Below are 25,490 nucleotides of genomic sequence, written 5' to 3'. Positions count from 1 at the left end.
GTGCCTTACAGAAGGCAGCTAGAAGACTGGGCTCTGCTGGGACACTAGATGGCCTTCTCTTTCTCCATGTAGAGCCGGAACCTCTCCCTCTCCAAATGCCTTCTCCAACAGGGTAGCTGAACCTCTTACAAGGCAGCTCAGGGCTCCCAGAATCATAGAAACAGCCAGTAAAGCATCACTTCTGAAAAACTATTGGTTAAAGTGAGTCAAGGGCAGCCCGAATCAATGCTGTAGGCGACATGAATCCCAGAAACCTGGTCCATATTTGAAGACTAGTTACCATAAATTTCTATTTTAAGTTGGTTACACTTATATTCTGTACTGGAAGGAAATGAAATTGAGAAGGTTTGAGATTTTACAGTATTTAGATTTAGCAAAACATTCCAAAGAATCTTAAGCAGAGACATCTTATTTGACAAGTTCTGTCTTATCAAATTACATATTATTTTGTTTGCGATGGAGGCAAAAATACATTAGCTGTGAAACTATTTGTGCCAAAATATTTATGCATTTCAGTTTTTAAAAAATGAGAACTGAGAACACCCTCCACTTACAGAATTTGCTATAAGCTTACCAGATACCTCACCATCTGTAGAGAAAGGATGTTCTCAATTAGAAATAATATGTTCTACAGAGAAGAATCAATTGAAGGTGTCAAGAATTTCAAATTTAAGAAAAAATAAAATGCAACTTTAAAAAAAATTAGTGAACATTGTAATTATTTAAAAAAAATTTCAATGTTCTTCAAAAAAATATCAATGACAGGGGCACCAAGGTGGCTCAGTTGGTTAAGCGTCTGACTCTTGCTTTCAGCTCAGGCCATGATCTCACTGTGAGTTCAAGCCCCACATCGCTGTCAGTGCAGAGCCTGCCCAGGATTCTCTCTCTCTGCCCCTCCCTCCACCTCTCAAAAAAAAAAAAAAACTTAAAAAAAATACCAATGACATAATAGATTGATACAGTTAAGAAACTGGTTAAAGCAGGGCAATAACTCAACTTATGTTGCTTTATAATGCTGAGGTAATTAATACGAATACATTTTTTGGCTTTGATATACATTAATATATTTTGTTTTAGAATGAATTGTTTTTTAAAAGTTTTTGAATAGAGCTATTTACTCTTGAATAGAAGATCCACTAAAATATAAAAACAATGTCAGTTGATAAATATTTTTTAATTATATATCATTTAAAGTATTTTAGCACCCCTTTTCACTGTCTAAAGTATCTAGCTTGCATGCCAGGTCACCCCAATCAAAAATCCTACTCTACGTCAGCCTGGGAACTTTCCCAAGCCTTTCAATCACAAAAGCTCCCTCTGGACTCCACTGGAACCTTAACAGATAATATACGAATACAATTCTTACCTAAATCAGTCACTAAGTATTTAGGTGTTTACTATGCATCAGGCACAGGCATGTAATCTAGTGGTTATGTTGGATTGTTTGTTGAATTGTCTATTCAGATGCTGTCAACAGGAGAAGCTTCCCGAAAGCCAAGAGACTCAGACCGTTTCATTAGTATACAAATTTCTACCTCCCCCACCCAGCTCCCCATCACTGCACTTAAGTGACACGCAGCCAATCATCAATAACATTTGAGGAATCAATGATAAACACAGAGATTATAGAGAAAGGGGACTGGCAGTTTGGGGAAGCCTTGATACACTAGAACACAGTATTTCAGCCATTCACTTAACCAAGATTCATCGCATAGCTACTATCTGATGAGAAATCTTTTGTGGAAGAAGTGTTAGCATCTGAGGGGAAGGGAGAAGAAAACTGTAGGACTCAAGAGCACAAAGAGCCAAATTATAAACCACATCACTTTGCCACACTTAACGAAATAATTGATACAGGCAAGCTCTGCTGGGACACTTGGTGTCCTTCTCATTCTCCATGTAGGGCCAGAACCTCTCCCTTTCCAAGTGCCTTCTCTAACAGAGTAGCTGAACCCTCACAAGGCAGCTGAGGGCTCCCAGAATGATAGAAACAGCTAGGAAAGCATCACTTCAGCTGCACTCTATTGGCTAAAGTGAGCCAAGGGCAGTCCGAATCAATGCTGTAGGAGACATCAATCCGAGACCCGGATACAAAAGACACTGATTGAAAAGTTTGTGGCGAACTAGATATTCACATGGTATGAAAGTATCACCTCATACATTACTTGCAGGTCAAAAGGGCAAGCTAGAAGCACAGAATTGGCCAATGTAGCTGCAATCTCCTTAAACAAATGATCAAATTTAGTATCACTGACAGCAGGATTACCAGGCATTCATTATGAGCCTCATGATATGACACAATATATTAGCATCACTTATGAAGTAATCTTACCAGAACTGAATCTCAATCTAATCAGATTTTAAATAAGTGATTGCTAATTTTATGTATCAACTTTGGGCCATGGGGTGCCCAGGTATTTGTTCAAACATTATTTGTGGGTGTGTCTTCTAAGGGTGTTTCTGGATGGGATCGACATTTGAATCAGTAGCTTGAGTACAGGAGGTTGCCTTCCCCAATGTGGCTGGGCCTCATCTGATTCGCTGAGTAGAATACAAGGCTGAGTAAGAAAGAATTCTGTCCACCTGACTGTCTTTGAGCTGGAACACTGATCTTCTCTTGCCTCCGGACTTAGACTTAGACCAGAACTTACACCACTGGCTCTTCTGGGTCCCAGGCTCTCAGATTCAGACTGGAACTTACACCATCTACTCACCTGTCTTGGACCTTTGGACTAGGACTAGAAGTTACAGCATTGGTTCTTCTGGTTCTCAGCCCTTTATACTGGGACTGGAACTGTACCTTGGCTCTCCTAGGTCTCTAGCTCACTAATTGCAGATCTTAGACTTCTCAGACTCCATAATCATGTGGGCCAGTTCCTTACATTAAATCTCTTAATTTGTATCTGTATCTATATTCATATACCTACTACTGATTCTGTTTTTCAAAAGAACCCAAACTAATGTATGACTTCCAAGTTAAAGGAAATACAGAAGAGAGAAAAATAAGTTAAATGACATCAGGAGGAAATAATCAGATAAACAAGTTAGATAATCTCAAATCATCAAACTCACGGCAGTAAAAGAAACAAGTGCTGCTCTACATGAAGGGAGACAAATACAACAACGGAATATAATGCATGGTCCTTATTTAGATTCTGGCTTGAACACATCAGTTACAAAATACATTTGGGTCCAACTGGAGAAATTTAAATAAAGACCTGGTATTAGATAGTATCAGGGAATTATTTCAAATTTGGTTATTGACAATGATATTATGATAGTGTAAGAAAGTACCTTTATTCCTTAAAGACATAAATGAGTATTCACAAATGAAATGTCATGATGTCTACAATTTTAATTTGAAATATTTCAGAAAAACATTGCCAAAGCACACTGTAAACCATTAATGACAGTTGCGTCTAGGTGACTGGTATCTATGGGTGATTTTACATTAGTCTTACTTTTCAGAATGTTTGAAATTTTTAGTAATTAAAGGAAACTATAAACAAAACCAGGCTAAAATAAATAACATAATGAATAAGGGAAACCATGATGGTCAGCCTCCAAAATTGCCCCCAGTGATTCTTGTCTCCTGGTATTCATGCTTCTTCCACAATGAACAGGACTGACCAATAAGATACTGTGGAAATATCAGTGTGTATTTTCCAATATTTAGCAATAAAAGACATTGTGGCTCTTGCCTTACTATCTTGGATCACTCTCTCTGGGAGAAGACAGATGCCACATCACAAGGACACTCAGGCAGCCCTAGGGTGAAGTCCACATTAACAAAAAGCTGAGGGCTCTCACCAGCTGCCAGCACAAACCTGCCAACCATGGGAGGGAGCCACCTTGAAACTAGATCCCAAGCTCCAGTCAACATTTAGGTGACTGCAGCCTTGGCTGATAACTTGACTGCAACCTCATGAGAGACCCCAAACCAAAACCACACAGCTAAACCACTCCCAAGTTTCTGACGCACAAAAATTAAGAGCTAATAAATGTCTATTGTTTTAGGTTGTTAAGTTTTGGAGCCATTTATTTCATAGCAATACATAACATACAAAAACCAATATGAAAAGTTACCAATAGTAAACAGTGTCACAAGTATAAAATGGCAAACTAAAAGTTTTTTTTTCCCCACAACTTTAAAACGTAAATATTTCACACTCCACCAATATAAACATATAAATCAAACCATACCAAAACTCATTTGTATGTGTCTATAGAAACTATACATTTAAGACTAGTACATCTCACTGTGTGAGTGTGTAGATAGATAGATAGATAGATAGATAGATAGTGTCTCACAGTCTGCATGCATGTTTGCATCATCTTCCCACACACACACACACACACACACACACACACACACAAATTCATATGTTGAAACCTACTCTCCAGTGACAGCATTTGGAGGTAGGGCCCTTAGGAGTTGATTAATCATGAGAATGAAGCCCTTATGAATGGGATTAGTGCTCTTATAAAAGAGGCCCCAGAAAGATCCCTTGGCCCTTTGCCATGTGAAGTTAACAGTGAAAAGACAGCCATTGATGGAGAAGCCAGTCTTCATCAGACTCCAAATTTGCTGGCACCTTGATTTTGGACTCCCCAGCCTCCAGAACTGTGAGAAATAAATTTCTGTTGTTTATAAGCTGCCCAGTCTGTGGTGTTTTTGTTATAGCAGCCTGGACAGACTGAGACATATTTCCATTAAATTTATTTTTTTATTTATTATTTTTTTAATGTTTATTTTTGAGAGAGACAGAGACAGAGTGTGAGTGGGCAAGGTGTAGACAGAGAGGGAGACAAAGAATCTGAAGCAGGCTCCAGGCTCCAAGCTGTCAGCACAGAGCCCAACGTGGGGCTTGAACTCACAAACCGTGAGATCATGATCTGAGCTGAAGTCGGACACTTAACCGACTGAGCCACCCAGGTGCCCTTCCATTAAATTTATTTTTAAAAAAATAGTGAAACTCTGGGAGTTAAATAGCATAGTGATAGACACCCATGTTTTTAAATTCAGCCTAATTTATTTACAAAGCTTATCTATTTTTTGGCTTTTCAAAACTTGGTGTCCCTCAATTGTGTTTCTAAACTGTCTTCCAAAGAGTTCCGTTAGCATTGAAAATATCATGTGCTATAATAAAACTGGTGTCAACCGATGTCTGACCTCTCTGGGAGGTCAGCTTTTCACCATGCACTGTTTTCACTATTGTTTAAATATGTTCAAATCTATGAAAAAAGCAATACTTTTTACTCTATTGGCATTTTCTTAAACTCTTAAGGGAAGCATTATGAAAAGGTTTTTCAGAAACCAAGTATTTCTACCAGGTTCCCAGTATGAAGCATTTCATTAACTATTTCAAAGAACTCTTAACCTGCCAGATTGGAACTATACAGTTTTCCTCAGCAATCCGCATATCAAAGCTGTTTGAGAAATGTATTCTTGGCTTGAATCGAGAAGTCAAAGAAAGAGGCAGTTAAAATATCCAGCAGTTCCCCACCTATTTCATTTTTAATTTACTATAGTTCCAAGTGAGTTTACTGTAAAACTTCAACAGTACAATGGTAATAATCCAAACCCAGAAGCTATCTACTGGGGCCTAATACTAGATTAGCAATGATGGAAATTCATAAGCACATGGGGTATCAGCTCTGGGTACACAGCACTACCCGGGAAAAAAGGAAATCTCCATTCTGGCTCTGTGATATGGGTCATCATTGGATTTGAAAATGGGAAAACAGTTTTTAAGAGAACAAACTGAGGGTTGATGGGGGGTAGGAGGGAGGAGAGGGTAGGTGATGGGCATTGAAGAGGGCATCTTTTGGGATGAGCACTGGGTGTTGTATGGAAACCAATTTGACAATAAATTTCATATATTAAAAAAAAAAGAAAATGGGAAAACATGGACAACTGTTTATGAAGCATTTACTCTATGACACGCCCTCAACAGGTATCTTATAATGTTTTATCATAGTATAGCTGATTAGACGATGTGTCTTCTGTGATAAACTTATCCACAGGCATCATTCAATTAATCTGAACAGCAGGCATGACAGTGCAGAACAAGGCAAGAGACTGGGTTCCAGCTCCAACTCTGTCATAAGAAGAAGACTAGGCAGCCAGAGAAGGGTTCAACAAGCCAGCTCATCCTAACAGATTAGCAGAAATTAACTACAGGTCCAAGAGAAGGAAGACATTTCAAACACTGTGTATAATGTGAATGAAGACCAATTCAGGAATGGTTATAGCCTGTTACCAAAACAATCACAAAGGCAAAGAGGTGTGTTTGGGAATAAATAAGGGGTTGCATAGGTAAGGTCACGTCATAGACACAAGACACTGAAATTCAGACACAAGACACTCCAGACTTAAAATACTGGACCACTGTTAATTTATTTAATCAGTTGGTATATATGATAGAAAGGAAAAAGGGAAAAACTACAGTCAAATTTCTCCCAGTTCTGTAGAATAAACACTTACTTCTTTAAAAACCTGGGAGGGAAAAACTAAAGCTTAGTTTAAAATGGTTAAAAGAGGGGTGCCTGGCTGGCTCAGTCAGTACAGCGTGTGACTCTTGATCTCGGGGTCATGAGTTTGAGCCTCACACTGGGTGTAGAGAGTACTTAAATAAATAAAACTTTTTTTAAAAAATTAATTAAATAAAATGGTTAAAAGAAAAAGGTAAACGGGGAAAAACAGGGCCAAATGGGTAGGCTCTTTTGCTTTCGATGTCAAATTATAATGTCAAATGCAGACGTAAATCAAATGGGGATATTCTGAAGGGATATTCTGAACAAGTATAACTTAGAACACTTACATGCATTCTCTGGGTGGGGCGGAGCGAGGTGGCTGAGAAGGTAGGAGAAGCATCCTAAGAAAGACCCTGAGGTGAAAGAACTCAAATTTAGTTCAGGAATAATCAAACGTTTTTTTAATTTTTATTTTGTCTGAAGAATCAAGTACAGAGAGACAGAAACAAAGGCTGAAAGACAGGCTGGGAATGTATCATGAAAGGTGAAGATGGGCAGATGAATACTAGATTGAATCTAATGCAACAGACAAATGGAAGACACTGAAAGTTTTAAACCCAGGAAGTGTAATACTAGTGCCCTAGTATTCTAAAGGCAAATTCAAAAGTTCTTCAAGCCATCTAAATACTTAGGTATAAGCAATAGCTAATCTAAGTTTCAGTATCTCCTTAAAACTACTCTAGTTGGCCAGATTACCATTACAAAACAAAAAACTAAAACGGTATCTGGAAGGCAAAGTCACCAAAGAACACAGATTAACAAGAAAATGTATGACTAATGTAAATATTCAACTTTTCATAACAAGTCAAACTTCACATACCCAAGGTAACAAATTTAAATCCTGACTCCTAAACAAAACTTTCATTTGGGCCCTCAATGCCTTTATACATATCTGAAAAAGACATGGTATCGATTAACCACCATCAGAGGTATTCCCTTCAATCTACAAATTCCCTTAGGTATTATATCCCTGGTCCTATTTTTCTGATTACAACAGACTGACACCTTACTTGCTCCCCCTCTCCAAATAATACTGACACATCTATTCAAATAAATTTATAAGCCCTCTACCTAGAACACTATTCCTTCTATTCTCACAGAGCTAGCTCCCACTACCCATCCATGGGTATCAGTTTAAATATTCTCTATGAATCTCTCCTTGATGCCCCATATACATTATGTGTCCCTGTTAATGTGTTCCCTCAACATCCTGTACTGCTTCTGCTGTCAAGAGTAGCACAGAGAAAAATAGAAGGAATAAATGGAATTTGATATTCAGTGTTACTACCCTTCCCTACTCAATTCTGAAAACACCAGCAGTTAGTTTTATGTTCACCTATGCAAAAGACCAGATGATTCAATTCTGGAGAAACTGCTCAGGCCAAGAAAAAAGACCCCCAGACACTGAACTTGGAGTCTCGGTGAAATGGCCCAGCAATATCACCCTATGGCTTATGAGTCCCATCCATGTCCAGAAAGCTTCTAATAAGCGTCTTACTGCTACAAAGCTTGGAGGAAATGCACAAGACAACCCTCACTTCTGAAACCAATTATAAGCTCATGGGGAATGGATCCCCAAAACCACCTCAGATTTGATAATTTACTAGAAGGCTTACAGAACTTGCTGAAAGCTAGAAAGCTATTATACTCATGGTGATGGTTTATCACAACAAAAAGATATGGATTAAATTCCGCCAAGGGAAGAGACAGAGGGTCCAGGAGGGTTCCAAACACAGAGCTTCCAGTTGAGCAAAGGACAAATTTGCTCTCAGTGGAGCAAAGGACAGTGTTAATGCCTCCTGGCAGTGATGTGCGAGAATATGTACAGAATACTGCCAACCAAGGAAGCTCACCTAAGCTTTGACATCCAGAGTTTTTATCGGGGGATGGTCACAGAGATGTGGTTAATTCCCAGGGGCTGATCTCAGTCTCCAGGCCCTCTGGGAGTAGAGCTGATACCACTTGACCCAAAGTACTCAACATGAACCACATTGTTAGACTATCTGTGATGGCCCAAAGCCCCAAGTAAATACACTATGAGGCAGGACATTCCAGGGGCTTAGGGTGAAAGAGAAACCTCTTTGGACAAGACTAAATCCTTTACTACACAAATGTCTCATTCGTAAATATGAATGGACAAAAAAAAATTATCTGATATATGAGGAAAGCTTCAAACACAAAAGATATGGCATAAAAACAACTGGAGGGGAGTAGAGAGGAGCAAGTGGAGGGCACTCAGAAGAAAACATTACAGGAAGCAGGAGAAAACTTGAAATTAGAAAGCTAAGGAGCTCTTAGAAATTAAAAATGTTATGTCAGAAATGAAAAGTCCACACCACCAAAGCACATCGCTATGAAATTTCAGAATGCTGAAGACAATAAGAATATTTTTTCACCTTCCAAAAAGAAAAATGAAGGAGATCACATTACATAATGGGGACAAGAACAGCAGCAAATTTGTCGACGGGAACACAGCATAGAATCTAGAATACAGGAGACTGCTGGCGAAGACAATGGAATGGGAAGATCCTAAGCTCATCTTGTCCCATGGATACAACCATATAACGTCCACATCAGTGTAAATAACCCAGAAAACAACCTGAAGATGGGCAGAACAGACTCTCCACAGCTAAATGTAGAGAAGAGGCCACATCAAAGAGGGTAGGCGGACTGCTGGACTGTCCTGAGGAAGGAGAGACATGCAGGTGCAGACAGGGGAGAGAAACAGATCTGCACACCAAGCACATACGGGGAACCCCGACCAGGAAGATGAATCCCCATAACATTCGGCTTTGGAAGCCAGAGAGGCCTAATTTCATGAGTTCTTACCATCAGCAGGGCTTAATGTCTGGAACTTTAAAAATCTGTGGGGTCAGCTCTGGGAGAGTCAGAGAGCAGGGTGAAGAGGAAATGGAGTCCTGCCCCTAGAGACACAACACAACAAACAGCCCCTGGGGAAATACAACACGGAAGTAGCAGTATGAAAATGACTAGGACATGTGGGAGGGAAATTTCTTTACTAATCTGAATGTGTGCTGGAGAGGCTTCTCCAAGAACTACAGACTTCTTGAAAGACTTCTCTAAGAACTAAAGAGCTGACGGTCACCATTTCCCTCCCTCACCCCCCAGCCTAGACACATGGACACCCATAGGAACCAGGCCCAGCCAATACTCTCCACCTAACTTGCTGCCCTCACATTCCCCTGTGCACACACCCCCTGCAGCCAGGTCTCTCCTCCAGGTTCCCTCCCACAGCAGACCCCTACAAACCTTGCTAACATTGTGCACCCCACCCCCATATTCTCCCGGGGACTCACCCTTCTAGCCTCGTGGCAGTTTTCTAAAGTGAATCTAGGTCCCCTTCCAGCAGGCCTGTACAAACCTTGCTAACACTGTGCACCACAGGCCAGCTTTCTCCTGTAGACCTGCCCCTTCCAATACATCCTTGGCCACGGCCCATCGAAAGTGGTGCCATAAGCAGGGTGAGAAATGGTGCCTGGCAATGTGCAAGCAGCCCCGACAGGAGCCAGCACCACTCCAAAGTGACTCCTGCCCTGGAGAGAAGGGAACATAACCATACACACCTGTCTGACTGTGAACCCAGAAGTGGGCTGGGGCAGATATCTGGTCTGCATGCAGGCCCTGCCCACCAGTGAATGCTTCTCAAGAGACACCACAGGAAAAGCACCCTACAGTTCAGTGCTATTGCATTTCTGGAAAATGCCGGGTCTGACTCAACTCAAGCCCAAGGTGGTCCCAGACTGGCCCACTAACACCATAGGGATAAAACCTGCCCACAAGAGGCAAAGACAGCCACTGCAGACAACTGGACTAAAGGCAAAAGTGGCTTAGCCAAAACAGCAGGGTGCACACTACATGAGAGACACCCCTATGCCACGTTCTGGTGAACAAGGGACACTGCACTCCAGGGTACTACAGGATCTCTTCTTCATAAGGCCACTACTTTCAAGAGCAGAAGATGTAGCTGACTTCTTGAGGAGAAGAGAAATGAGAAGACAGAGGAATATGTCCTACATGAAAGAACAGGACAAAAATCAGAGCAAGAGAGTTAAATGAAACAGATAATATGCCTGAAAGAGAATTTAAAGTAATGGTCATAAAGATACTCACTGGACTTGAGAAAAGAGTGGAAGACCTCAGTGAGACTCTCTACAGAGTCAGAAAATGTAAAGAAGAACCAATCACAGACAAAGAACTCAATAACTGAAACTAAAAATATGCTAGATGGAATACACAGTAGACTAGAGGAAGTAGAACAGATCAATGACCTAGAGGACAGAAAGTCATCAAGCTGAGCAGGTGAGAGAGAAAAAATAATAAAAAATGGAAGTAGACTTAAGGAACTCAGCAACACCATGAAGCATAATAATATTTGCATTATAGGAATCCCAAAAGGGGAAGAGAGAGAAAAGGGGGCAGAAAAATTATCTGAAAAAATAACAGCTGAAAAAATTATCTGAAAAAATAACATGAATCTGGGAAAGGAAACAGAAATCCAGATCCAAGAAGCACAACAAAATCAACCCAAGGAGGGCCACACCAACTCACACAATAATTAAAATGGCAAAAAGTACTGATAAAGAGAGAATTTTAGAAGCAAGAAGAGAAAAGAAAATAGTTACATACAAGAGAAACCCCATACAGCTATATGCTGATTTTTCAGCAGGAATTTTGCAGGCCAGAGGCAGAGTGGCATGAAATATTCAAACTACTGAAAGAAAACAACAACAACAACAAAATCTGCAGCCAAAAATACTCTATCCAGCCAGACTATCATTCAGAATAGGAGAGATAAAGTTCCTAGACGAACAGAGGTTAAAGGAATCGTGACCTACAAGAAATGTTAAAGGGGATTTTGTGAGTAGAAGACCATAAGTAGGAGTATGAAAAGTAGGAAGCACAAAAGCAGTAAAATTAGGCATATTTATAAAAATAAGTCAAGGGGCACCTGGGTGGCTCAGTTGGTTGAGCGTCTGACTTCGGCTCAGGTCAGGATTCCATAATTCGTAAATTCGAGCCCTGCATCAGGCTCTGTGCTGACAGCTCAGAACCTGGAGCCTGCTTCAGATTCTGTGTTTCCCTCTCTCTGCCCCTTCCCCGCTCATGCTCTGTCTCTCTCTCTCAAAAATGAATAAATGTTAAAAATTTTTTAAAAATCAGTCAGAAGATTCACAAAATAAAGGAATGTAAAGTATGACACCATATATCTAAAATGTGGGGGGAGAGGAGTAAAGAATGAGTTCAAGCTTAAGTGACCACTAACTTAATACAGATTGCTATAGCATAACATTATATACCTAATTCTAACCACAAATCAAACACCAGTAATAGATACGCAAAAAATAAAAAGAAAAGAATCCAAGTATATCACCAAAGAAAGCCAGCAAACCATGACAGAGAAGAGTAAGAGAAGAAAGGAACAAAGAACTACAAAAACTACCATAAAATAAGTAACAGAATAAATACATACCTGCCAATAATTCCTTCGAATGGAAATGGACTAAACATTCCAATCAAAAGACACAGGGTGACAGAATGAATAAAAAAGCAAGACTCCTCTATAAGCTGCCTACAAGAGTCTTGTTTCAGACCTAAAGACATAAATAGATTGAAAGTGAGGGAATGGAAAACCATTTACATTGCAAATGGAAGTGAAAAGAAAGCTGAGGTAGCAATACATATATATATCAGACAAAATAGACTTTAAAACCAAGACTGTAATAAGAGACAAAGAAGGACACTATATAATCATACAGGGAACAATCCAACAAGAAGATATAGCAATTGCAAATATTTATGCACCAAACATGGTAACACCCAAATACATGAAGCAGATAGTAACAAACCTAAAGGAACTAATCAATAGCAATACAATAATATACGGGACTTTAACATCCCACTTACATCAATGGATAGAGCATCCAAACAAGAAAAGAGTGGCTTTGAATTACACATTGGACCAGATGGATCTAACAGATATATACTGAACAATCAATCCTAAAACAGCAGAAACAAATTATTTCAAGTACATATGGAACATTCTCTAGAATATATCACATATCAGCCCACAAAACAAGTCTCAACAAATTCAAAAAGACTGAAGTCACACCAGGCATCTTTTCCTACCACAAAGCCATGAAACTAGAAATCAACCATAAGAAAAAAACTGGAAAGAGCACAAATACATGGAGGTTAAATGACATGCTAATGAACAATGAATAGGTCAACCAAGAAATCAAAGAGGAAATTAAAAAATGATGGAGTCAAATGAAAATGAAAACACATGGTCCAAAATCTTTGGGATATAGCAAAAGCTGTTCTAAGAGAGGTTTATAACAATACAGACCTGTTTACCAAATCTCAAGTAAACAACCTAACCTTACACCAAGGAGCTAGAAAAAGAAAAAACCAAAATCCAAAACCAGTAGAAGGAAGGAAATAATAACATCGGGGGGGGGGGGGGGGGGGATGAAACTAAAAACAACAGTTCACTGAAACCAGGAACTGATTATTTGAAAGGATAAACAAAATTGATAAACCCTTAAACAGACTCAATAAAAAAATGGGGGGGGGACTCAAATAAATAAAATCAGAACTCAAAGAGGAGAATAACAACACCACAGAAATACAAAGGATTATGGGGCGCCTAGGTGGCTCAGTTGGGTGAGCGTCCAACTTCAGCTCAGGTCACAATCTCGCTGTTTGTAGGTTCGAGCTCTGTTTCTGGCTCTGTGCTGTGAGCTCAAACCCTGGAGCCTGCTTCAGATTCTGTGTCTCTCTCTGCCTCTCTCCCATTTGTGCTCTATCTCTGTCTCTCAAAAATTAATAAATGTCAAAAAAAAAAGAAAGAAATACAAAGGATGAGAGAATATTATGAAAAATTATATGTCAACAAACTGGACAACCTAAAAGAAATGGATAAATTCCTAGAAACATATAATCCCCCAAAACTGAAGCAGGGAAAAATAGACAATTTGAACAGACCAATTAGCAGCAATTAAAAAAAGGGTAATCAAACCAGTAATCAAAAATCTCCCAACAAACAAAAGTTCAGGACGAGAAGCTTCACATGTGAATTCTACCAAATATTTAAAGAAAAGGTAGTATCTGTTCTTTTAATTTTTTAATTTTTTTTTTCTTAACGTTTATTTATTATTGAGAGAGAGAGACAGACCATGAGCATGGGAGGGGCAGAGAGAGGAGGAGACACAGAATCTGAAGCAGGCTCCAGGCTTTGAGCTGTCAGCACAGAGCCCGATGCGGGGCTCGAACTCACAAACCACAAGATCATGACCTGAGCCGAAGTCAGACGCTCAACCAACTGAGCAACCCAGATACCCCTATTCTTTTAAAGAAAGCTCCCAAATTGATTCTATGAGGTCAATACTACCTTAATACCAAAAGCAGATAAGGACACTACCAAAAAAGAGAACTATAAACCAATATCTCTGATGAATATAGATGCAAAAATTGTCAACAAAATATTAACAAACAAAATCCAACAATACATTAAAAAAATCACTGCGCACGATCAAGTAAGATTTATTCGTAATCAATCAATGTGATACATCACATCAAGAAAAAGGATAGAAACCATAGGATCATTTCAATAGATGCAGAAAAAGCATTTGATAAACTACAACATCCATCTATGATGAAAGCCTTCAACAAAGCAGGCTTAGAAGGAACATACCTCAACATAGCAAAGGCCATATATGAAAAATCCTCAACTAACATCATGCTCAAAACTGAGAGATTTCCCTGAAAATCAGGAACAAGACAAGGATGTCCACTCTCATCACTTTTATTCACCATAGTACTAGAAGTCCTAGCCATAGCAATCAGATAAGAAAAGTAAATACAAGGCATCCAAATTCATAAGGAATTTGTAAAAACTTTCACTATTTGCAGATGACATACAGAAAACCCTAAAGACTGCATCAAAAACTACTAGACCTGATAAATGAATTCAGCAAAGTCACAGAATATAAAATCAATTTACAGAAATCTGTTGTATTTCTATACACTAATCATGAAGCAGAAGAAAGAGATATTAAGAAAACAACTCAAATTACAATTGCACCAAAAATAATAAAATACCTAGGAATAAGCTTAACCAAGAAGGGGAAATATCTGTACTTCATGAACTATAAAACACTGATAAAAGAAATTGAAAATGATACAAATAAGTAGAAAGATATTCCATGCTCATGGACTGGAAGAATATTGTTAAAATGTCCATGCTACCTAAAGCAATCTACAGATTTAATGCAATCCCTCTCAAAATACCAATAGCATTTTTCACAGAACTAGACCAAACAGTCCTAAAACTTGTATGGAACCACAAATAGCCAAAGCATCTTGAAAAAGAATAAAAATGGAGGTATCACAATTCCAAATTCCACTACAAAGCTGTAGTAATCAAAATAGTATGGTACTGGCAGAAAAACGGACACGTAGATTAATGGAACTGGATAGATAGCCCAGAGATAAATCCACAATTATATGGTCAATTACTTTCAAGTTAATTTCAAAGGAGACAAGAATATGCAATAGGGGAAAAGACAGTCTCTTCAAATAAATGCTGCTGGGAAAACTGGACAAGCTACATGCAAAAGAATGAAACTAACCGCTTTCTCACATCATAAGTACACACACACAAAAAAAAACTCAAAATGGAGTAAGGACCTAAATGTGACACCTGAAACCATAAAAATCCTAGAAAAGAGGACAGGCAATTTCTTTGACATTGGCCATAACAACATTTCTCTAGATGTGTCTCATGAGGCAGGGGAAACAAAAGCAAAAATAAACTATTGGGACATCAAAATAAAAAGCTTTTGTACAGCAAAGAAAACAACGGATAAAATTTAAAAAAACCTACTGAATGGGAGAAGATATTTGCAAATAACATACCTGAAAAAGAATTATCATCCAAAGTATATAAAGAACTTACACAATTCAACATCAAAAAAAAAAAAATCCAATTAAAAATGGGCAGGAGAGGTGTGCCTTGCTGGCTCAGTCAACTGAGCATTTGACTCTTGATTCTTGATTTCAGCTCAGGTCATGATCCCAGGGTCATGGAATCAAGCTCCATGTCAGGCTCTGTGCTGAGCATGGAGCCTGCCTGATAGTCTCTCTCTCTCTCTCTCTCTCTCTCTCTCTCTCTCTCTCTCTGTCCGTCTGCTCCTCTCCCCTACTCACTCTCTCTAAAGTAAAATTTTTAAAAAATGAGCAGAAGACATGAACAGACTTTTCTCCAAAGAACACACACAGATGGCCAACACACACACAAAATGTCACTGAGTGATGCTCAGTATCACTCACCATAAGGGAAATAAAAATAAAAACCAGGATGAGATACCACCTCACATCTGCCAGAATGACCACAATCAAAAGTAAAAGAAACAACAAATGTTGGCCAGAATGTGAAGAAAAGGGAACACTTGGCCTCTGCTGGTGTGTCCACTGTGGAAAACAGTATGGAGGTTCCTCAAAAAATTAAAAAAAGAATTACTGTATGATCCAGTAATTCCACTATTGGGTATTTACCCAAATAATATAGAAACACTAATTCAAAAAGATATACACACCCCTACATTTATAGCAGCATTATTTACCAAGCCAAATTATGGAAGCAGCCGAAGTATCTTTCTCTAGACAATGGATAAAGAAGATGTGGGGGCAGCTGGGTGGCTCAGTCAGTTAAGTGTCCAACTTAAGCTCAGGTCACGATCTCAGAGTTTGTGGGTTGGAGGCCCACATCAGGCTCTCTGCTGTTAGCACAGAACCTGCTTCAGATTCTGTCTCCCCTTCTCTCTGACCCTCCCCCACCCATGCTCATTCTCTCTCAAAAATAAATATTTTTAAAAAGATGTGATACACACACACACACACACACACACACACACACACACACACACACTGGACTATTATTCAGCCATAAACAAGAATGAAAATCTTGCCATCCTCAACAAAATGGATGGAGCTAGAGAGTTTAACGCTATGGTCGATAAAAATGTATACATCTATATACACATAGACATATGGTCAATAAAAATAAAATAATATTTTAGGAGTGCCTGAGTGGCTCATTTGGTTAACCATCCAACTCTTGAATTCGGCTCAGGTCGTGATCCCAGTGTCGTGGGATAGAGCCCCACATTGGGCTCTGTGCTGAGTGTGGAGCCTGCTTAAGATTCTCCCTCTCCCTCCCTCTCTTTCTCTTTCTCTTTCTCTTTCTCTTTCTCTTTCTCTTTCTCTTTCCCTTTCTCTTTCTCTTTCTCTCTCCCTCTCTCTCTCTCTCTCTCTCCCCCTTGGCCCCTGCTTGTACTCTTTCTCTGTCTCTCTAAAATAAAACAATCAATAAAAATAAGATAATACTTTAAACAAGAGAAGAGGTGAAGCATTTTATAATTAATCAGGATGAATACCAGCAGGCTTTATATTGTGTGACAAAAGGGTATGGGGAATATTGTTTACATTTCTCTTGTTTTCTCAAAGGAATCTTCTCAAAGGATTAGCTGACCAAAAAACTCAGGTGTGAGAGTTTGAGCCCAAGATTGAAACCAAAAAGCCAACCTCACCTCAATGCTTATAAACTACTGGCTATTTATAAATTCCTTTTCACTCTAATAATTCTCCCAAGAGATGTGCTATCAGGGACACATCCCACATCAAGGATCACTGTTTGTCTCCCAGTAATTCTCTATGTTGAATCCTGCTATTTCTTTTTCCCTCTATTTCAGAAATGTCATTAGCAACCATTATACTCCTAAATGAGGCAGCTTTTCCTTTTTTACAGACCAGCAGGACTTACATTCTAGGCTTAACATATGGACTTATACCATGACTGAAATATCACTGTATCCCAGATGCTCTGCTTTACAAGGATAAGAGAAAGTATCTTGGAAACAAGATGACAAAAAGTTCTTTACAGTTTCTTTTACTCTCTACCTGGCCTATCCTTCACCTTTATGAAATGGATCCACTCTATCCACCTAAATCAATTATTGGCTGTTCAGCCTCTATCTATGCTTATGACCGTGTCAAGCAAAGCAAGTTAGGGATCTACATGGGTTTCGTCCATGCTTGTCAAATTCAGAACACACACACGCACGCACGCGTGCACACACATACACACACACACACACACACACAATTTACCAAACATTGCTGTGCATTAATCCTTAAACTGATAATACCCTTCAAAAACTGTCCTCTAAAAAATCACTTCCTTCATGCTTTTCAGCCAAATTAACATCTTAAACAAAATTGCTGAGAGAGAAAAATCTCCCATCTCACAAGACATTTCATTGCCAAGATCTTGGTTTTACTCCTATACACTCTCATGAATGTACACCATAAGTTACTAAACCATGTCCGGATTTCCAAATATACAGTCTTTCAATTTAACATACTCTGGGAAAACTTCTGATAAGAGTTTCTCCAAACCCCTAAATGTGCCTAGTGTTCAGAATGAATCATTAGACCTTAGAGAAATTCACCAAGAAGCTAGACAACTGTGGCCCCCTGTTGGGTAAAGATTCAACTCTCAGTCCTTTGAGAAGATTTGATCAATTATTCCAGGAGCTAAGAGCTGCCAAGAAAATCTAGTTAACACTTTCCTCTCAGTGAGAGAGTAGATGACACACTTTCCTAAATTAAAATTTGAAAATGTGCAAAAAAGCCCTGCTACTTATTAAGTTCATATTGTAAGTCAATAAAAAAGATGCATAAAGCAACTACCTGTGCTGCATGTTGTGCTAGTCTTACAAGAGTCTGGGGGATACTTACGCGCTAAAACAAACGTGTAGACAATCTGTCCCATCAAAAATGTAACTGGAATGCTACAGAATGGAACTACAAATAATAAGATTTCATTTAAATTTAAATAAGCATGTTAAGCTCAAGAAAACATAGAATAAATATGTTAATGGAACCTAGAATTTATATAAAACCTATTCTTATTTTTCCTGAAACTGATTTCACCATTTGCACTGCCTTCCACTCTCACCACACACTCAACGTCCTTCCACTCTCACCACACACTACTCATGAATTTAAGGTACTATGTGACCTCTCCCAGGAACATTTAAGTTTTACCTCTATGGTAAGATATAGCAAATTATGAATGACAAATTTTATAAAGGGTATTAAATTATTTCAAAAGTTTATGAATTTATATTATTCCTAATACTTAATCTCTTATGCAAATATTTTTAAATGACCTACTGAGAACCACTATAATCTCGCTATTGAAATTTGTATGTCTGAATTTTGAAGCCCATGTCTACTTTTACAAAAAAAAATATTGCTATTCTTAGGTGAATGGCATATAAGTACTTGTCTATGATTATTTACCTAAAATGGTCATAGAGTGGTACCAAGGGTACTTACTGAACAAACACCTACTCCATAGTCTGGGTATTGATCAATTTCCAAAGATTCTGATTACGGGAGAAAAAAAATAGAAAAATAAAAGAATTTGGGATGAATAAATTACCATCTGGGAGAAAAAAACCCAGTGATAACTACCTTTTGTCACATTTCCATATGGAGGAAAGCAAACCACTATGATGTGAGTACATACGTATTTGTGTGAGTACAACACACAAATGTATGTATTTTGTATGTATTTTGTGTGAGTACAACACAAAATTTGTATGATGTGAGTACATAGGTATTGAGTACATACGTAGTTTCAACCCCATTACGTGCCAGCACACTTGGGCTCCAGCTGCCCGAAACCCTTTGAATCTCTCCCTCACAACCCCTTGTTATATTCCAGTCAACATACACCCTTGTTCACAATGAGTTATTCTTTAGCTTTAGGGTCAGAACTTTCCAACACCTCTACTGTATCTGTGTAAAAGGAAAAATACATAATTCCTATTGTGGCTCACTTTGTTCCAGGCACCATGCCAGTTGCTATACGTGTAATACCTCATTTAATCTCCACAATTATTCTATGCCCTAGCTATTACCCACCATCACTTTTATGCACTTTTATTTTAGGTGTGCAAACTCAGAAATCACAGGTGGACGAATCAGAATTTGAATCCCAGGCATTCTGACTTCAAAGTCTAACTTCGTTTCCCCAAAACAGCTCCATTTAATGAAATGGGTAACCATCAAGCATATATTTATTTGCAAAACAATTTTAATCTGAGCTACATCTAGAGCTACAGAACCAAATTCTCAAACTTGAACAAGAGATCACCCTTTGAACTAAATGAACTAAGCGAACATTCAAAGTGAAGTACGTTTTGAAAGGAAAATAAAAACTAAAACAAGAGAAACGTTTCTGGTGGAGCTACCATATGTATTAAACAAGCCTTATATCATCTCCCCCCTACCTTTTGATTTGCAGGAAATACCAAATGTTTTCCAGATCCCTACTTACCACAGTCTCCTGCTCTCTGGTAATGCCTGTATCTGTGTTCAAAAAAATATTTAAACACGCAGAAGGAGCTTGGCATGTAGGTGTACCCCTTAAACAGCAGGCATCTAACATGTGCTAAAACACCCTGACTGTAAGCAGACAGGGCTTGAGTTGATATTGTCTTCCAAAACAAACAAACAAACCCCCGCTACATTATGGAGCACAATGATTGCCAACACTGCCTGGGCATATCTGTTCAAAACTGAATTTGAGCGGTATTCACCACCTGCTGGGTGCTGATTCAAAAAACACTGCTTCCCCCAGCACCTCATCTCCTTCTGTAATTTCTCCTCAGGAAGTTCTTTCGTGGCACAGGTTTTGACAAGGTGGCTGATTTTCCCCGTGCTTTCAGATGCTCTGTGACAAGTCATCAAAAACTTTAAAGCACCACCACCCCTCCTTTTACAAAGTCATTAGACGTGCCAACTCTGAAGTTGGTCTGAGTTCGCTCTACAGTAACAACTTGGCGGCCACGTTCATCTGGAAGCATTCCCCCTGGTGGTGCACCACAGGAACACGGGCTTCCTGCAGCCTGCTCCTGGGGGCAGGGGAAACCTGAAGCTGTCATGGGTGTCACATGCCTGTGGAAGTCACGTGCCTGTGTCAGCTCTCTAGGGAAGCTGGTTCCCGTCCAATTCTCACAGAGAAGGCTACTCCTGTCTGCAGGCAGGGTTTCACAGCAGCACATCTAGAAGACTGGAGACTTTACTTAAGGTCAACTGTACAAAACACAGAGCAGCCGGAAGACAAAACGGTGAGATCTCAGGTACGCAAGAAGGCTCCCCGTCACCCAATATTCCCTATGGGTAAATAATTCAAATTGCACAATTAAAGTATCATTCCTTGGCATTTATTAAAGCTACCTTTCCCGGGGAAATGTAGCCCTTTATCTCTCACACATTAGCAGGAAGTGAATTTTGTGTTCTCCTCCCAGACAGCGTGGGAATAAGGGGAAAGGCACCCTCAAAGTACACACCTCAGGGAAAGGTGTGCAGCAAGAGGCTGCTGCACCCAGAGGCAAGATTTCCCCTGCCTCATAAGGACTGTCCCTTATGCCAGCTGACTCTGGTGATGATCCAAAGAGGCTGCTGTAGGCCCCTGGCCTTTTCCTGTTCTCACTGCTTGTCCACGGCATATCCAGCATACAGTACAAAATGCAAATAGACAGACTTGAATTTCAAAGTAATCATTTTTGTTTTAAAATCCCTCAAAGAGGAAGAATAAACAAGACATTTTAAAATTATTAATTAAAATAACATTTGAAAATTAGCTATAGATTTCCCATCTCCCTTCATTTTGGGTTTCCAGTTAAGACAGGTCACGAGCGAGTGGTCGTATACAGAAGGCGTGGTGTTATCAACAACAAAAAATATAAGTGGAAAAAAATGTTAAATAAGTCTATACAGAAATAGTGTAGTTTTCAGGCTAAGAGCAGTTTCTCAAGTCACACAGACCAGGGTTGAGTTCTAAGTCACCACTCTGTTGCTACATGTATCGCTACAGGCAAGATGCCTTACCTCTTAAAATTCAGACCCCTCATTTGTAAAATCAGGATGAAAACAATACTGACTACATAAAATTGTTGGGGAAAGTAAAGTACAGGCTACTCCATGTACTTAGCACAATGTCTTGCATATGAAATACTCTGCTCTGAATGATACTATTTTCTGAAATAGTATTTTCTGAAAATACTATTTTCATTTCCCTTTGAAAATCTTTTAAGTAAATCAATTTTAATTTTGTTAGCATGACAACGATCAAGTAATTTTGTAACAACAGAATGTTTTTCAAGAGATAAATATCAAAGTAGTGGGGGTAAAATGGCATGATGTCATTTTGAATTTTAAGATACTACAGCTAAAGATGAAGGCTAGTAAAGGAAGTGTGACAAAACTGATTTCTATTCAAACTGGGGGACAGGTAGATGAGTTCATCACACTAACCTCTCCACTTCTGTGCATGTTTGAAAACCTTCATAATTAAAAGGTTAAAAAGAATCGACTGGTCTATCAATACATATTTATTAAGAATCCGCCAGGAGCCCAATATAGAACTGATGACGTAAGATAACAGTTAACTATTACTTTAAACAAACACACACAGGCAGGCATCAACTTTACCTTTCTGGCATGATGCCAAGAATCAAAGACTGAGTAAAGGAAAAGGTTTTGATCTGTGAATAGGGATTCTACAGCATCCACAGATGGTGTTTATGCCCATGACTCATCAGCAGAGTCCCAACAGCATTTCTCTGACAGGGTTCCTCATCTGAACCAGAGAATAAAAAAATGATTTGAATGACTATTTTCTCATTCCTCCCGATGGAGAATTAGTACCCTTCTAGAGACATCAGAGAGAAGTTAATTCATGATATATAATTGATGCCTTAGGTCAGTAAGACTTCATTCTGTTGCAGAATCCCAACTACAGAAAGCTGCTGGCACCCCCACTCAGAGGTTTGCTCTTAGTTTATTCACATTTCCACTAACCTTGATGCTCTTGTTTTGAGCATACTGGAAACAGCAAATCAGAAGGTGGAAATCTCTATAGCAGAAGACTGATCACAGGAGAGAAATTTAAAAGTTTATCAAAAATGCATTCAGGAAACCAAAAAAGCAGAGCAGCCTGGCCACCTATCTAGAGGGAATTGCTCTAAAAGCCCCAGAAGTCCATAGTATTTACCGAGTACTTACAATATTGAGTACTTACAAGGAGTTACATGCTTGTAACAATAATACTCCAAGTCACAAAAACTATTAAATTCTACTCAGTGTACTCTTCCTCAGACAGGGACTAAACCTTCAGAGTTCTGCTGCTCCATGGGACATTACTAGGCAATTTTTATTTCCTTCTTCATATTTATAAATTTTCAAAAACGTCTATAATGATTGTGCATTACATTTATAATTAGACAAGAACATATTTTTTAAAAATATTTATTTATTCTGAGAGAGCGTGTGCGCATGGCAGGGAGGGGCTGAGAGAGGGAGAGAGAGGGAATCCCAAGCAGGCCCATCCACACTGTCAGCATGGGCCCAATGTGGGGCTTGAACTAATGAACCATGAGATCATGACCTGAGATCAAGAGTCGGATACTTAACTGACTGAGCCACCCAGGCGCCCCTAGATAAAAACATCTTTTAAAGATACTTAATTTGGGGGCACCTGGGTGGCTCAGTCAGTTGAGCTTCTGACTTCAGCTGGCTGGAGCCTGCTTCAGATTCTGGGTCTCTCTCTCTCTCTCTCTCTCTCTCTCTCTCTGCCCTTGCCCTGCTTTCTCTCTGTCTCTCTCAAAAATAAATAAACATTAAAAAGTTTTTAAAAAACTGATTAAAAAAATAAAGATACTTAATTTTAGGAAAATTTCACTCCAGGTGACCTGAGTTTTAAACTTTTTAAGTCATTCCACAGTGATCCATTCTCCAAAATTCACAGATAGGTATGCATCTTAGGTATTGTCCTTGGTATTAAGGAAAATGTGATCGAAATGGTGAGAAGAAAACTTGTAGAGAAAAAATCAAAATAATTAAGTGTTAACAGACATCTATTAAACACGCTGGACAAGTTTTCAAGAAGCGGGTAGGAGGTCAAGCTTGACCTCGAAGGGCAGAGGTGGGTAGAGGTAACAGGAACAGGCCAAATGACCCAGGACCCTTAAAGAAAGAAAGAGCACAAGTGTTGGACTTGGCACAGTAGGGAATAAAAAGCCACTGTAAGTTCCTAGAAAAGGCAACAATGCTTCTTCTTCATTCATTCATAATGATTATTCATTCATTATTATTCATAATAATGAAACACTGATAATAATAAATTACTTACATCACGAAAAATACTCTGGCACATGAAAGGAGGGATACAGAGACCTAACAAACACAGATCCTACCCTCAGGCAGGTTATTAACAAAGTATCACTACGACATACAAACACAAGAAGGATATCAGTAGGTACGTAAGAGAAGGAGAGGACCTTGGCAGGTGAGTGATGAACAGTCCAGCAGAGGAGACAAAGAGTCTTCACAGAGGAGATAAAATAATGAAAGCAGTATTTGGGGAAGATTACTGGAATAATCGATTCCATCTATTAGTCACTCCTCAAGTTAAGGTGATCTAACTACATTTCTCATTAAATATTGACACTAACTCTGCCACATAGGCATCGGGTCCATTTTACAGATGAGGAAAACTGAAACTCAAAGAGATGGAACTACTTGTCAGGGCTAAGATTCAAACACAGATGTCTATGATTCCAAACCCAAATTACTTCTAGAATGCCGTACATATAATCATTAGAGTGAAAAACATTTACTTAATTCAACTATATGACATATAATTTTTACAGACTTTAACAGACATTTCTATTTCCAGTTCTTGTGAGAATTCCCACCTGGCTAAACCATCCACCACTTCCTGACAGAACTATTTGGCTATCCCCAGTAAGTCTTTCCTTTGACTAAAGACAGTGATTGTATTAATTTAAGTAAGAGTATATACTTCTCTTGAAATGGAAGTACATCTTAAGGAAACCAAATAACCCAAATAGCAAATCTGAGAAAATAAATATAATTTGTGCTGTGTGGAAAAACAAAGAAAAGGTTTGACCAAATAGAGATTTTCCTGGGGCAGATAAGACAGACCAGAGGTGGAGAAATCAGCAAGGAGGCCACTATTGTGATTTAGGTGTGTAATAGAACAAGCCAAGCTTAGGAATAAAAGAGAAAGGGGTGAATCCACAAGACATTTTTTATGGAAGAAACAGTGAGACTATAATCAATACTCTGCCATGCAGAGGAATAAGTACAAAATAAAAGGCTCTGTACATAAAGATTTATGAAGTCAAGATGTACGCTCATGAAACATCTAGAGAGAAAGAAAATATATAGTTATTATGCAACCATGTTCAACCATCAGAGAAAGGGGGAAGGAGGAATGCACACCAATAACTGGAACTTAGAGCCTCAGAAGCCAGAGAGGACTGTGATGGCCAGAGGAGCCATAAAAAGGTATGAATTCCAAGCACAGGGAATATCATGGACCTACAATTCCACAGAACAGTAATTCTAAGTAATGATCAGAAGACTCAAAGAAGTCTTGTTAGCATCGATGCCTATTGTCTAGACTCTACATGCTAATCACTATGTCTCACAGTTTCTCTATATTATGTAATCATTAAGGCAATATGACAACCAAACATAGTATTCATCTACAGACTGAAGTTTTTTTTCTTCCTGGACTCAGATCTATGGAAATATTTTCACTCATAGAAATCCATTAGATCTTTGCCGATATGAAGATATTTCCTACAGTATTTTTAAATGATTATCTAAAGGTTAAGAATGTAATGTTGACTGGTTCATCCTTTGAAACAGAGCAGCTACATACCCTGATGATGAGCAAAGTTTGCTTTGTGTACAGCAGTGTGCTTCCCCAGTGATGTTTTGTTTGATGAAGGGAAGTTTCTCAAGGGCAGAGCCTCCTAACTTCATTG

At 38.9% G+C, this 25,490-nt stretch overlaps 1 protein-coding gene across 3 annotated transcripts in view; it reads right to left on the bottom strand.

Annotated features, from left to right (window-relative positions):
* Positions 1–25,490, bottom strand: part of DERA (deoxyribose-phosphate aldolase) — a 117,803-nt gene that overhangs the window by 82,967 nt on the left and 9,346 nt on the right. The window contains exons 2-3 of one of the 3 annotated variants that reach the window (XM_053225873.1): positions 22,126–22,273; positions 20,604–20,724 (exon numbers count right to left, since the gene is read on the bottom strand). The exons of the other annotated variants lie outside the window; for them this stretch is intronic. The gene's annotated coding sequence lies outside the window, so the exon portion shown is untranslated. The remainder of the gene's footprint in view (positions 1–20,603; positions 20,725–22,125; positions 22,274–25,490) is intronic. 3 annotated transcript variants of the gene reach the window in all.

This window comes from Acinonyx jubatus, chromosome B4, assembly GCF_027475565.1.
Source record: "Acinonyx jubatus isolate Ajub_Pintada_27869175 chromosome B4, VMU_Ajub_asm_v1.0, whole genome shotgun sequence".
Classification (NCBI taxonomy): domain Eukaryota; kingdom Metazoa; phylum Chordata; class Mammalia; order Carnivora; family Felidae; genus Acinonyx; species Acinonyx jubatus.
Note: the sequence above shows the minus strand (reverse complement) of the source record. Positions and strands in the feature narration are given on the sequence as shown.